The sequence below is a fragment of the Phoenix dactylifera genome, chromosome 4, assembly GCF_051530095.1.
Source record: "Phoenix dactylifera cultivar Ajwa chromosome 4, Ajwa_hap1_PhDact_Kaust_v1.1, whole genome shotgun sequence".
NCBI lineage: Eukaryota > Viridiplantae > Streptophyta > Magnoliopsida > Arecales > Arecaceae > Phoenix > Phoenix dactylifera.
Window position 1 is genome coordinate 35,810,230 of NC_143193.1, and position 13,150 is coordinate 35,823,379.

The 13,150-nt window shown below is 46.7% G+C and overlaps 19 non-coding genes and 2 pseudogenes across 19 annotated transcripts; all 21 read right to left on the reverse strand.

Annotated features, from left to right (window-relative positions):
* Nucleotides 1–171: 171 nt before the first annotated feature.
* On the reverse strand, nt 172–290 carry LOC149758871 (5S ribosomal RNA). Its single transcript, XR_016408148.1, has one exon. It is a non-coding gene; the product is annotated as a 5S ribosomal RNA (ribosomal RNA).
* Nucleotides 291–536: 246 nt separating this feature from the next.
* LOC149758872 (5S ribosomal RNA) lies at nt 537–655 on the reverse strand. The gene has a single exon (XR_016409092.1). It is a non-coding gene; the product is annotated as a 5S ribosomal RNA (ribosomal RNA).
* A 248-nt stretch (nt 656–903) lies between these two features.
* On the reverse strand, nt 904–1,022 carry LOC149758873 (5S ribosomal RNA). Its single transcript, XR_016411921.1, has one exon. It is a non-coding gene; the product is annotated as a 5S ribosomal RNA (ribosomal RNA).
* A 248-nt stretch (nt 1,023–1,270) lies between these two features.
* Nucleotides 1,271–1,389, reverse strand: LOC149758874 (5S ribosomal RNA). The gene has a single exon (XR_016407184.1). It is a non-coding gene; the product is annotated as a 5S ribosomal RNA (ribosomal RNA).
* Nucleotides 1,390–1,635: 246 nt separating this feature from the next.
* LOC149758875 (5S ribosomal RNA) lies at nt 1,636–1,754 on the reverse strand. Its single transcript, XR_016406874.1, has one exon. It is a non-coding gene; the product is annotated as a 5S ribosomal RNA (ribosomal RNA).
* A 246-nt stretch (nt 1,755–2,000) lies between these two features.
* Nucleotides 2,001–2,119, reverse strand: LOC149758876 (5S ribosomal RNA). The gene has a single exon (XR_016404662.1). It is a non-coding gene; the product is annotated as a 5S ribosomal RNA (ribosomal RNA).
* Nucleotides 2,120–2,367: 248 nt separating this feature from the next.
* Nucleotides 2,368–2,486, reverse strand: LOC149758877 (5S ribosomal RNA). The gene has a single exon (XR_016406257.1). It is a non-coding gene; the product is annotated as a 5S ribosomal RNA (ribosomal RNA).
* A 246-nt stretch (nt 2,487–2,732) lies between these two features.
* LOC149758878 (5S ribosomal RNA) lies at nt 2,733–2,851 on the reverse strand. Its single transcript, XR_016409093.1, has one exon. It is a non-coding gene; the product is annotated as a 5S ribosomal RNA (ribosomal RNA).
* A 246-nt stretch (nt 2,852–3,097) lies between these two features.
* LOC149758879 (5S ribosomal RNA) lies at nt 3,098–3,216 on the reverse strand. Its single transcript, XR_016408758.1, has one exon. It is a non-coding gene; the product is annotated as a 5S ribosomal RNA (ribosomal RNA).
* A 246-nt stretch (nt 3,217–3,462) lies between these two features.
* On the reverse strand, nt 3,463–3,581 carry LOC149758880 (5S ribosomal RNA). Its single transcript, XR_016403831.1, has one exon. It is a non-coding gene; the product is annotated as a 5S ribosomal RNA (ribosomal RNA).
* Nucleotides 3,582–3,828: 247 nt separating this feature from the next.
* Nucleotides 3,829–3,947, reverse strand: LOC149758881 (5S ribosomal RNA; annotated as a pseudogene).
* A 247-nt stretch (nt 3,948–4,194) lies between these two features.
* LOC149758882 (5S ribosomal RNA) lies at nt 4,195–4,313 on the reverse strand. Its single transcript, XR_016403889.1, has one exon. It is a non-coding gene; the product is annotated as a 5S ribosomal RNA (ribosomal RNA).
* A 246-nt stretch (nt 4,314–4,559) lies between these two features.
* LOC149758883 (5S ribosomal RNA) lies at nt 4,560–4,678 on the reverse strand (annotated as a pseudogene).
* Nucleotides 4,679–4,924: 246 nt separating this feature from the next.
* Nucleotides 4,925–5,043, reverse strand: LOC149758884 (5S ribosomal RNA). Its single transcript, XR_016408149.1, has one exon. It is a non-coding gene; the product is annotated as a 5S ribosomal RNA (ribosomal RNA).
* Nucleotides 5,044–5,289: 246 nt separating this feature from the next.
* LOC149758885 (5S ribosomal RNA) lies at nt 5,290–5,408 on the reverse strand. Its single transcript, XR_016409094.1, has one exon. It is a non-coding gene; the product is annotated as a 5S ribosomal RNA (ribosomal RNA).
* Nucleotides 5,409–5,656: 248 nt separating this feature from the next.
* Nucleotides 5,657–5,775, reverse strand: LOC149758886 (5S ribosomal RNA). The gene has a single exon (XR_016411922.1). It is a non-coding gene; the product is annotated as a 5S ribosomal RNA (ribosomal RNA).
* A 247-nt stretch (nt 5,776–6,022) lies between these two features.
* On the reverse strand, nt 6,023–6,141 carry LOC149758887 (5S ribosomal RNA). The gene has a single exon (XR_016405182.1). It is a non-coding gene; the product is annotated as a 5S ribosomal RNA (ribosomal RNA).
* A 246-nt stretch (nt 6,142–6,387) lies between these two features.
* On the reverse strand, nt 6,388–6,506 carry LOC149758888 (5S ribosomal RNA). The gene has a single exon (XR_016401762.1). It is a non-coding gene; the product is annotated as a 5S ribosomal RNA (ribosomal RNA).
* Nucleotides 6,507–6,754: 248 nt separating this feature from the next.
* LOC149758889 (5S ribosomal RNA) lies at nt 6,755–6,873 on the reverse strand. Its single transcript, XR_016404839.1, has one exon. It is a non-coding gene; the product is annotated as a 5S ribosomal RNA (ribosomal RNA).
* A 245-nt stretch (nt 6,874–7,118) lies between these two features.
* LOC149758890 (5S ribosomal RNA) lies at nt 7,119–7,237 on the reverse strand. Its single transcript, XR_016403029.1, has one exon. It is a non-coding gene; the product is annotated as a 5S ribosomal RNA (ribosomal RNA).
* Nucleotides 7,238–7,483: 246 nt separating this feature from the next.
* LOC149758891 (5S ribosomal RNA) lies at nt 7,484–7,602 on the reverse strand. The gene has a single exon (XR_016407885.1). It is a non-coding gene; the product is annotated as a 5S ribosomal RNA (ribosomal RNA).
* Between the last annotated feature and the right edge of the window lie 5,548 nt (nt 7,603–13,150).

Consider the following 13,150-nt stretch of genomic DNA (forward strand, 5'->3'; position numbering starts at 1 on the left):
GCCGTTCTGGCGTAGGATTCAACGCGCTATTCCGCTCTGCGGCATGGCACCGCCAGTCTCCGGACTCAGTTTATTTTCGGAAAAAAAAAATTATCCGAAGAGGAAAAGCCAAAAGCCGAAAAATTAAAAATAAATATTATCAAAAAATAAAAAAGCGGGCAAAAAATAAAAAGGGTGCAACACGAGGACTTCCCAGGGGGTCACACATCCTAGTACTACTCTCGCCCAAGCACGCTTAACTGCGGAGTTCTGATCGGATCCGGTGCATTAGTGCTGGTATGATCGCACCCATGACATGCCCTTCGAAACTCCCTTTTATGACAAAGCAGCAGATCTCGACGGCCCGAGGCATTCGCGCTGCCGGGGCCGTTCTGGCGTAGGATTCAACGCGCTGTTCCGCTATGCGGCATGGCACCGCGAGTCTCCGGACTCAGTTTATTTTCGGGAGAAATAAATTATCCGAAGAGGAAAAGCCAAAAGCCAAAAAATTAAAAATAAATATTATCAAAAAATAAAAAAGCGGGCAAAAAATAAAAGGGGTGCAACACGAGGACTTCCCAGGGGGTCACCCATCCTAGTACTACTCTCGCCCAAGCACGCTTAACTGCGGAGTTCTGATGGGATCCGGTGCATTAGTGCTGGTATGATCGCACCCATGACATGCCCATCGAAACTCCCTTTTATGACAAAGCAGCAGACCTCGACGGCCCGAGACATTCGCGCCGCCGGGGCCGTTCTGGCGCAGGATTCAACGCGCTGGTCCCGCTATGCGGCATGGCACCGCCAGTCTCCGGACTCAGTTTATTTTCGGGGGAAAAAAATTATCCGAAGAGGAAAAGCCAAAAGCCGAAAAATTAAAAATAAATATTGTCAAAAAATAAAAAAGTGGAGAAAAAAATAAAAAGGGTGCAACACGAGGACTTCCCAGGGGGTCACCCATCCTAGTACTACTCTCGCCCAAGCACGCTTAACTGCGGAGTTCTGATGGGATCCGGTGCATTAGTGCTGGTATGATCGCACCCATGACATGCCCATCGAAACTCCCTTTTATGACAAAGCAGCAGACCTCGACGGCCCGAGACATTCGCGCCGCCGGGGCCGTTCTGGCGTAGGATTCAACGCGCTGGTCCCGCTATGCGGCATGGCACCGCCAGTCTCCGGACTCAGTTTATTTTCGGGGGAAAAAAATTATCCGAAGAGGAAAAGCCAAAAGCCGAAAAATTAAAAATAAATATTGTCAAAAAATAAAAAAGTGGAGAAAAAAATAAAAAGGGTGCAACACGAGGACTTCCCAGGGGGTCACCCATCCTAGTACTACTCTCGCCCAAGCACGCTTAACTGCGGAGTTTTGATGGGATCCGGTGCATTAGTGCTGGTTTGATCGCACCCATGACATGCCCTTCGAAACTCCCTTTTATGACAAAGCAGCAGACCTCGACGGCCCGAGACATTCGCGCTGCCGGGGCCGTTCTGGCGTAGGATTCAACGCGCTGTTCCGCTATGCGGCATGGCACCGCGTGTCTCCGGACTCAGTTTATTTTCGGGGAAAAAAAATTATCCGAAGAGGAAAAGCCAAAAGCCGAAAAATTAAAAATAAATATTATCAAAAAATAAAAAAGCGGGCAAAAAATAAAAATGGTGCAACACGAGGACTTCCCAGGGGGTCACCCATCCTAGTACTACTCTCGCCCAAGCACGCTTAACTGCGGAGTTCTGATCGGATCCGGTGCATTAGTGCTGGTATGATCGCACCCATGACATGCCCTTCGAAACTCCCTTTTATGACAAAGCAGCAGACCTCGACGGCCCGAGGCATTCGCGCTGCCGGGGCCGTTCTGGCGTAGGATTCAACGCGCTGTTCCGCTATGCGGCATGGCACCGCGAGTCTCCGGACTCAGTTTATTTTCGGGGGAAAAAAATTATCCGAAGAGGAAAAGCCAAAAGCCGACAAATTAAAAATAAATATTATCAAAAAATAAAAAAGCGGGCGAAAAATAAAAGGGGTGCAACACGAGGACTTCCCAGGGGGTCACCCATCCTAGTACTACTCTCGCCCAAGCACGCTTAACTGCGGAGTTTTGATGGGATCCGGTGCATTAGTGCTGGTATGATCGCACCCATGACATGCCCATCGAAACTCCCTTTTATGACAAAGCAGCAGACCTCGACGGCCCGAGACATTCGTGCCGCCGGGGCCGTTCTGGCGTAGGATTCAACGCGCTGGTCCCGCTATGCGGCATGGCACCGCCAGTCTCCGGACTCAGTTTATTTTCGGGGGAAAAAAATTATCCGAAGAGGAAAAGCCAAAAGCCGAAAAATTAAAAATAAATATTATCAAAAAATAAAAAAGTGGAGAAAAAAATAAAAAGGGTGCAACACGAGGACTTCCGAGGGGGTCACCCATCCTAGTACTACTCTCGCCCAAGCACGCTTAACTGCGGAGTTCTGATGGGATCTGGTGCATTAGTGCTGGTATGATCGCACCCAAGACATGCCCTTCGAAACTCCCTTTTATGACAAAGCAGCAGACCTCGATGGCCCGAGACATTCGCGCTGCCGGGGCCGTTCTGGCGTAGGATTCAACACGCCGTTCCGCTATGCGGCATGGCACCGCCAGTCTCCGGACTCAGTTTATTTTCGGGGGAAAAAAATTATCCGAAGAGGAAAAGCCAAAAGCCGAAAAATAAAAAATAAATGTTATCAAAAAATAAAAAAGCGGGCAAAAAATAAAAGGGGTGCAACACGAGGACTTCCCAGGGGGTCACCCATCCTAGTACTACTCTCGCCCAAGCACGCTTAACTGCGGAGTTCTGATGGGATCCGGTGCATTAGTGCTGGTATGATCGCACCCATGACATGCCCTTCGAAACTCCCTTTTATGACAAAGCAGCAGACCTCGACGGCCCGAGACATTCGCGCTGCCGGGGCCGTTCTGGCGTAGGATTCAACGCGCTGTTCCGCTATGCGGCATGGCCCCGCCAGTCTCCGGACTCAGTTTATTTTCGGGAGGAAAAAATTATCCGAAGAGGAAAAGCCAAAAGCCAAAAAATTAAAAATAAATATTATCAAAAAATAAAAAAGCGGGCAAAAAATAAAAAGGGTGCAACACGAGGACTTCCCAGGGGGTCACCCATCCTAGTACTCCTCTCGCCCAAGCACGCTTAACTGCGGAGTTATGATGGGATCCGGTGCATTAGTGCTGGAATGATCGCACCCATGACATGCCCTTCGAAACTCCCTTTTATGACAAAGCAGCAGACCGCGACGGCCCGAGACATTCGCGCTGCCGGGGCCGTTCTGGCGTAGGATTCAACGCGCTGTTCCGCTATGCGGCATGGCACCGCCAGTCTCCGGACTCAGTTTATTTTCGGAAAAAAAAAATTATCCGAAGAGGAAAAGCCAAAAGCCGAAAAATTAAAAATAAATATTATCAAAAAATAAAAAAGCGGGCAAAAAATAAAAAGGGTGCAACACGAGGACTTCCCAGGGGGTCACCCATCCTAGTACACCTCTCGCCCAAGCACGCTTAACTACGGAGTTCTGATGGGATCCGGTGCATTAGTGCTGGTATGATCGCACCCATGACATGCCCTTCGAAACTCCCTTTTATGACAAAGCAGCAGACCTCGACGGCCCGAGACATTCACGCTGCCGGGGCCGTTCTGGCGTAGGATTCAACGCGCTGGTCCCGCTATGCGGCATGGCACCGCCAGTCTCCGGACTCAGTTTATTTTCGGGGGGGAAAAATTATCCGAAGAGGAAAAGCCAAAAGCCAAAAAATTAAAAATAAATATTATCAAAAAATAAAAAAGCGGGCAAAAAATAAAAAGGGTGCAACACGAGGACTTCCCAGGGGGTCACCCATCCTAGTACTCCTCTCGCCCAAGCACGCTTAACTGCGGAGTTATGATGGGATCCGGTGCATTAGTGCTGGAATGATCACACCCATGACATGCCCTTCGAAACTCCCTTTTATGACAAAGCAGCAGACCGCGACGGCCCGAGACATTCGCGCTGCCGGGGCCGTTCTGGCGTAGGATTCAACGCGCTGTTCCGCTATGCGGCATGGCACCGCCAGTCTCCGGACTCAGTTTATTTTCGGAAAAAAAAAAATTATCGGAAGAGGAAAAGCCAAAAGCCGAAAAATTAAAAATAAATATTATCAAAAAATAAAAAAACGGGCAAAAAATAAAAAGGGTGCAACACGAGGACTTTTCAGGGGGTCACCCATCCTAGTACTACTCTCGCCCAAGCACGCTTAACTACGGAGTTCTGATGGGATCCGGTGCATTAGTGCTGGTATGATCGCACCCATGACATGCCCTTCGAAACTCCCTTTTATGACAAAGCAGCAGACCTCGACGGCCCGAGACATTCACGCTGCCGGGGCCGTTCTGGCGTAGGATTCAACGCGCTGTTCCGCTATGCGGCATGGCACCGCCAGTCTCCGGACTCAGTTTATTTTCGGGAGGAAAAAATTATCCGAAGAGGAAAAGCCAAAAGCCAAAAAATTAAAAATAAATATTATCAAAAAATAAAAAAGCGGGCAAAAAATAAAAAGGGTGCAACACGAGGACTTCCCAGGGGGTCACCCATCCTAGTACTCCTCTCGCCCAAGCATGCTTAACTGCGGAGTTATGATGGGATCCGGTGCATTAGTGCTGGAATGATCGCACCCATGACATGCCCTTCGAAACTCCCTTTTATGACAAAGCAGCAGACCGCGACGGCCCGAGACATTCGCGCTGCCGGGGCCGTTCTGGCGTAGGATTCAACGCGCTATTCCGCTCTGCGGCATGGCACCGCCAGTCTCCGGACTCAGTTTATTTTCGGAAAAAAAAAATTATCCGAAGAGGAAAAGCCAAAAGCCGAAAAATTAAAAATAAATATTATCAAAAAATAAAAAAGCGGGCAAAAAATAAAAAGGGTGCAACACGAGGACTTCCCAGGGGGTCACACATCCTAGTACTACTCTCGCCCAAGCACGCTTAACTGCGGAGTTCTGATCGGATCCGGTGCATTAGTGCTGGTATGATCGCACCCATGACATGCCCTTCGAAACTCCCTTTTATGACAAAGCAGCAGATCTCGACGGCCCGAGGCATTCGCGCTGCCGGGGCCGTTCTGGCGTAGGATTCAACGCGCTGTTCCGCTATGCGGCATGGCACCGCGAGTCTCCGGACTCAGTTTATTTTCGGGAGAAAAAAATTATCCGAAGAGGAAAAGCCAAAAGCCAAAAAATTAAAAATAAATATTATCAAAAAATAAAAAAGCGGGCAAAAAATAAAAGGGGTGCAACACGAGGACTTCCCAGGGGGTCACCCATCCTAGTACTACTCTCGCCCAAGCACGCTTAACTGCGGAGTTCTGATGGGATCCGGTGCATTAGTGCTGGTATGATCGCACCCATGACATGCCCATCGAAACTCCCTTTTATGACAAAGCAGCAGACCTCGACGGCCCGAGACATTCGCGCCGCCGGGGCCGTTCTGGCGCAGGATTCAACGCGCTGGTCCCGCTATGCGGCATGGCACCGCCAGTCTCCGGACTCAGTTTATTTTCGGGGGAAAAAAATTATCCGAAGAGGAAAAGCCAAAAGCCGAAAAATTAAAAATAAATATTGTCAAAAAATAAAAAAGTGGAGAAAAAAATAAAAAGGGTGCAACACGAGGACTTCCCAGGGGGTCACCCATCCTAGTACTACTCTCGCCCAAGCACGCTTAACTGCGGAGTTCTGATGGGATCCGGTGCATTAGTGCTGGTATGATCGCACCCATGACATGCCCATCGAAACTCCCTTTTATGACAAAGCAGCAGACCTCGACGGCCCGAGACATTCGCGCCGCCGGGGCCGTTCTGGCGTAGGATTCAACGCGCTGGTCCCGCTATGCGGCATGGCACCGCCAGTCTCCGGACTCAGTTTATTTTCGGGGGGGAAAAATTATCCGAAGAGGAAAAGCCAAAAGCCAAAAAATTAAAAATAAATATTATCAAAAAATAAAAAAGCGGGCAAAAAATAAAAAGGGTGCAACACGAGGACTTCCCAGGGGGTCACCCATCCTAGTACTACTCTCGCCCAAGCACGCTTAACTGCGGAGTTCTGATCGGATCCGGTGCATTAGTGCTGGTATGATCACACCCACGACATGCCCTTCGAAACTCCCTTTTATGACAAAGCAGCAGATCTCGACGGCCCGAGGCATTCGCGCTGCCGGGGCCGTTCTGGCGTAGGATTCAACGCGCTGTTCCGCTATGCGGCATGGCACCGCGAGTCTCCGGACTCAGTTTATTTTCGGGGGAAAAAAATTATCCGAAGAGGAAAAGCCAAAAGCCGAAAAATTAAAAATAAATATTATCAAAAAATAAAAAAGCGGGCAAAAAATAAAAGGGGTGCAACACGAGGACTTCCCAGGGGGTCACCCATCCTAGTACTACTCTCGCCCAAGCACGCTTAACTGCGGAGTTCTGATGGGATCCGGTGCATTAGTGCTGGTATGATCGCACTCATGACATGCCCATCGAAACTCCCTTTTATGACAAAGCAGCAGACCTCGAAGGCCCGAGACATTCGCGCCGCCGGGGCCGTTCTGGCGTAGGATTCAACGCGTTGGTCCCGCTATGCGGCATGGCACCGCCAGTCTCCGGACTCAGTTTATTTTCGGGGGAAAAAAATTATCCGAAGAGGAAAAGCCAAAAGCCGAAAAATTAAAAATAAATATTGTCAAAAAATAAAAAAGTGGAGAAAAAAATAAAAAGGGTGCAACACGAGGACTTCCCAGGGGGTCACCCATCCTAGTACTACTCTCGCCCAAGCACGCTTAACTGCGGAGTTTTGATGGGATCCGGTGCATTAGTGCTGGTATGATCGCACCCATGACATGCCCTTCGAAACTCCCTTTTATGACAAAGCAGCAGACCTCGACGGCCCGAGACATTCGCGCTGCCGGGGCCGTTCTGGCGTAGGATTCAACGCGCTGTTCCGCTATGCGGCATGGCACCGCGAGTCTCCGAACTCAGTTTATTTTCGGGGGAAAAAAATTATCCGAAGAGGAAAAGCCAAAAGCCGAAAAATTAAAAATAAATATTATCAAAAAATAAAAAAGCGGGCAAAAAATAAAAGGGTGCAACACGAGGACTTCCCAGGGGGTCACCCATCCTAGTACTACTCTCGCCCAAGCACGCTTAACTGCGGAGTTCTGATGGGATCCGGTGCATTAGTGCTGGTATGATCGCACCGATGACATGCCCATCGAAACACCCTTTTATGACAAAGCAGCAGACCTCGACGGCCCGAGACATTCGCGCTGCCGGGGCCGTTCTGGCGTAGGATTTAACGCGCTGTTCCGCTATGCGGCATGGCGCCGCGAGTCTCCGGACTCAGTTTATTTTCGGGGGAAAAAAATTATCCGAAGAGGAAAAGCCAAATGCCAAAAAATTAAAAATAAATGTTATCAAAAAATAAAAAAGCGGGCAAAAAATAAAAGGGGTGCAACACGAGGACTTCCCAGGGGGTCACCCATCCTAGTACTACTCTCGCCCATGCACGCTAAACTGTGGAGTTCTGATGGGATCCGGTGCATTAGTGCTGGTATGATCGCACCCATGATATGCCCTTCGAAACTCCCTTTTATGACAAAGCAGCAGACCTCGACGGCCCGAGATGTTGGGAACCCGCCCATGCCGCTGATATTTCAAAACAAAAATCAGATGGCAGCGGAATCGGCATGCACGGGTTCGACGTTCATCGCATGAACGTTGTTTCTAGACCTTTCGTAATTAGGTAAGAATTAAAACTTTTAAAACTATTAGGAAGATCAAATCTTCACCTTGCGCGGGTAGATGATCACCGCAAATCTGAATTCGTGGTTTTGGAAGAGGGTTCGCTTGAAGCCGTTCAAACGTCCGGCCTCTACAGGTATCCACACGAAGCAGGATCCGATCCAAGCTCTCTATCTCACCGGGGTGCTAGCTCCCTTGCAGAGATAGCTTTTGATGGCTGATCTCCTCTCTTTCAATCAACCCTTGATTGTGCTTGAGAGGAGGAAGAAGAAGGATGAAGATGGGAAGAAGATCAAAAGCCCCTGCAGCCTTCTTCTTTTTCCATGCGTTGGAGCCAAGGAAGAAGACCAAGAGGAGGGAGACGCCTCCTCTTCTTTTCCCTTTGCTGATGGCGGCTGAACCAAGGAGAGATGGAGAGGGGGTGGCCACGTGATGAAGAGGAGAAAGGTCCATCTAGGGCGCCGGCCCTAGTCCTCCTTTAATAAGGATGAAGGGCACCTACAAGTTAGGAGCCCTTGACTACTTTCCAAGAGGGGGCGCCGGCCCCCTTTCTCTCTTCATGTCGCACCAACTAAGTGAAGAGGGGCTGATGCCCCTCTTACTTGGTTAACCCAATCCTCTTCCAAAAAGGATTAGGTGCCTCTCTCATGGTTTAATCCTAATCTAATTAGGATTAGCCAAATTTGGGTTCAATCTACGCTAGTCCTAATCCAATTAGGACTTGAATGAATCATGACTTAATTGAACTCTTCAATCCTAATCCAATTAGGAGTCATGTTGATTCATTAGATTAATAATTAATTTAGACTTAAGGAATCCTAATCCAATTAGGATTTGTTTAATTTTAGTCCTAATCCAATTAGGACTTTATTTGAATTTGAAGTCCTAATCCAATTAGGATTTCTAGGAATCCTACTCCAAGTAGGAATCCAATTTTAATTCAAAGTTCCTAATCTCATTAGGATTGTAGGAATCCTATTCCAAGTAGGAATCCCAGTCCTACTCCAACTAGGATTCCCAGTCCTAATCCAATTAGGACTCTAGGAATCCTACCCAAAGTAGGATTCTTGTTTCAAGTCCAATTAATTAATTCCCTTTCCTTCTTCAACTTCTTATCAATCAAATTGATTACTTGTGATTCCTAATCACGATTTCAACCATCGGATCGGTCAATACTTCTAGTGTGTGTGACCCCATAGGTTCTACTCTGACTGGTAGTGAGATATATTGTGATCTCTATCTCAATATCATTGAAAACTCCTTTCAATGGGTTGGAACGATTCCAACTCAACTCATTAGGGTTTATCGATCATCAAGATAATCCCTATGAGTCCCACCATCCACCAGTGACACCTAGCAGCATGTAGTGGCTACCCAGTAGAATAGAAAGATGAACCTCTAGGTGCAGTTAACGTGCGATACAGTCCTACTATCGTGGATCCCTACAGGACGGAGGTCATGGACAACTCGTCAAACCCCATCGTCTGTCATATGTCAAGATTTATTCGACTTGAGTTCGCTAATGGAAAACTCTTTTTCCACTTTATATTACTGCCCTGGCCAAGGTCTTAGAACTCAGTCTAACAAATCACATAGGATCACTCCTCTTCTATCAAGGTCGATAGATTCCTTATAGGTGCATACCCTACTCCTACAGTGAACTTACTGCAGCCAATCTACACTGCATGGACCCATATGGCTAGAGACCATGTATGTGTGCAGTCAAACTACAATAACCTCACTGTGAGTAGCCGAAGCACCGCAGGTCAAAGGACCAGTCACACTACTGCAACATCAAGCAAGTCACTGACGAGTGGATAGACATCCAAGTGACTTCTTGTCTTGGTCACGCTCAGTACCCTTGTTCTCTAACAAGCACCTGCACTATCACTTCAGTGTCCCTACACTGTGGACTCAAGTCTCGTCCATCCAGAAGAAAAGTGATCTGTGCACTGATCGAATCGATCACCGTCCTCGTGATGATCCATTGATCAGGAGCATTTAGAAATTAATCACCAATGATACATGGCTCAAATTCTCAACTCTTGAGAATATGTATCATCATCTTATTAATTCCTTGGACGATTCATAGACACATAAACAATATGAATGAAAAGATGCCTTTTATTTATTCAATAATAAATAGTCAAGTACAAAATTATGTCCCTAGAATCAACAATGTGTCAGCCAAATTGGCTTCTAGGGCATACATCTAACAATCTCCCACTTGCACTAAAGCCAATTGGTCATGTATCTTAGGCCCATCTTCTCAAGGTGGGCTTCAGTCTTTTGCTGACTCAGCTGCTTAGTGAACGGGTCTGCCACGTTATCCGCGGAGTCTACTCTCTGCATTTCTTCTCAACATAGTCGCGTATGAGATGGAAGTGCCGCTCTATGTGCTTGGACTTCTGATGAGACCATGGCTCCATAGCTAGTGCTATGGTGCCAATGTTATCGCAGTAAAGTGTTATGGCATCTAATGACATTACACCTAACTCTGCAATTAACTTTTAATCAGAAGGTTTCCATTGCACCCTTGGATACGGCTTAACATTCAGCTTCTAAGGTAGAATCTATAATGATCGGTTGTTTGGAACTCTTCCAATTTACTGAACCACAATTGCACATATTCTGATGTAGACTTTCTATCATCAATATGTGTGCATCCTTCTACCTTCAACTCTGATCTTCTCCCAAAGACCAAGAACATGTCCTTAGTTCTTCTCAAGTACTTAAGACTGTTCTTTCACAGCTATCCAGTGCTTCTTGCCTGGATCCGACTGATATCTGCTTGTGACACTCACAGCAAGAGCTATATCAGGTTATGTACACAGCATGGCATACATGAGGCTTCCCATTGCCGATGCATAGGGAATCTTGCTCATGTGTTGAATCTCTTCAGCTCCTCCTCTATGTACATCTTCTATGAAAGGCCAAGCATTCTTTTAGATCTATCTCTATAGACCTTTATTTCCAAAATATAGGATGCTTCCCCAAGGTCTTTCATGGAGAATTCTTTTGACAACCAGACCTTGACCGAGGTTAGCATGGGAATATCATTCCCAATCAGGAGAATGTCATCTACGTACAGTACGAGAAAAACGACAGCACTCCCACTAACCTTTTTGTAAACACACGGTTCCTCTTCGTTTTTGATGAAATCAAACGTTTTGATTGCGTCATCGAAATGAGTGTTCCAACTCCGAGATGCTTGCTTTAGTCCATAGATGGACCTTTGCAGCTTGCAGACCTTGTGATCTCCATCACTGGAAGTGAAACCCAAAGGCTGTTCCATATAGATATCTTCATCAAAATATCCATTCAGGAAAGCAGTTTTCACATCCATCTGCCAGATTTCATAATCATGAAATGCTGCAATGGCAAGCAATGTTCGGATGGATTTTAGCATGGCTACAGGTGAAAAGGTCTCCTGATAGTCAATGCCTTCGCGCTGACTATACCCTTTCGCCACAAGCCTTGCCTTATAGGTCTCTACCTCTCCATCCGAACCTATCTTCCTTTTGTAGATCCATTTGCATCCAATAGGTACAATACCTTCTGGTGGGTCTACTAAGGTCCAGACTTGGTTGGAATGCATGGAGTCTAACTCTGACTTCATAGCTTCCAGCCATTTCTCGGAATCGATATCAGATATCGCCTCGTTGTAGGTTTTGGGATCCTGTATGTGATCCCTATCTCCCACTAGGAACATTTCCTCGGTATCCTCTTCTAGTATACCTAAGTATCTATCGGGAGGATGGGAGACCCTACTAGATCTACGAGGTGGTCGAGGGACATCGTGTACTGGCTCTGTATGAATGGGTTCAATAGGATCCATGACTCGTTGCTTTTCAGAGACTTTCTCTTGAAGCTCAATTTTCCTCCCACTACCTCTATCAAGGATAAACTGATTTTCCAAGAAGATGGCATGACGGCTCACAAACACATTGTGATCCTCTGAGACGTAAAAATTGTATCCTAATGACTCTTTAGGATATTCTATAAAACGAGCACTTATGGTCCTAGCCTCTAACTTGTCCGCCTGTAGTCGCTTGACGTGGGCCGGACATCCCCAAATCTTGAGATGACCCAGACTTGGTTTCTTACCATGCCATATCTCATACGGTGTGGTAGGAACGGATTTAGAGGGAACTCTATTCAATAAATAAATCGCTGTGAGTAAGGCATCTCCCCAAAGGAACATAGGTAAATCAGTGAAGCTCATCATGGACCTGACCATATCCAATAGGGTCCGATTCCTCCTCTCTGACACCCCGTTGAGTTGAGGTGTACCCGGAGGTGTCCATTGTGAGACTATGCCGTTTTCTTTGAGATAGTCCCGGAATTCCCTACTAAGGTATTCTCCTCCTCGATCTGATCGAAGAGCCTTAAGAGGTTTTCCAGTTTGTTTTTCTACTTCATTCTTGAACTCTTTGAACTTTTCAAAAGACTCAGACTTGTGTCTCAAAAGATACACATACCCATACCGTGAGTAATCATCGGTAAAGGTAATGAAGTAAGAATAACGTCCCCTGGCTAGCACATCGAATGGGCCACATACATCTGTATGTACTAGGGCAAGTAATTCAGTGGTCCTCTCCCCATGTCCTACAAAGGGCAGTCTTGCCATTTTTCCTTGAAGACAGGACTCGCAAACTGGATATGACTCGGAAGTCAATGAGCCTAAAAGCCCATCTTTATCCATTTTGTTCATTCTGTCCTCTCCAATATGGCCAAGCCTGAGGTGCCACAAATATCTTTGGTTTATCTCATCTCTGGATCTTTTGGATCCTTTGGCACTCACATCTTGCTCGGTAACATTCACAGATACATCCATATGTAAATGATAGAGACTGTCAATCATGAAACCACGTGCGACTATTTTATTTCTTAAATAAATATAACAACAGTCTTTGTCAAATGTAAAAACATGACCTTCCTGTGCTAGACATGAAACAGAAATCAAATTTCTACTAGCAACAGGTACATAATAGCAGTCTCTAAGTATTAAACTAAATCCAGACGGTAGTCGCAGATGGTAGGTGCCCACAGCCACAGCAGCAACTTTTGCCCCGTTGCCAACCCGAAGGGTTACCGCACCTTCCGCCAGCCTTCTACTTTCCTTTAGACCCTGCATGGTAGTGCACAAATGAGCACTAGAACCAGAATCTATAACCCAACTAGAAGTAGAAGAAACCGTTAGATTAGTTTCAATTATGAGCAAGTCTATACCTTCTGAAGGTGTGTCACCTTTCTTGTTCTTCAGGCTCTCGAGGTATGAAGGACAGTTTCTCTTCCAGTGGCCTTCGACATTGCAGTGGAAACATTTTCCTTTGTCGTTAGCCTTTTTCTTTTGAACTTCCTTCTTTGG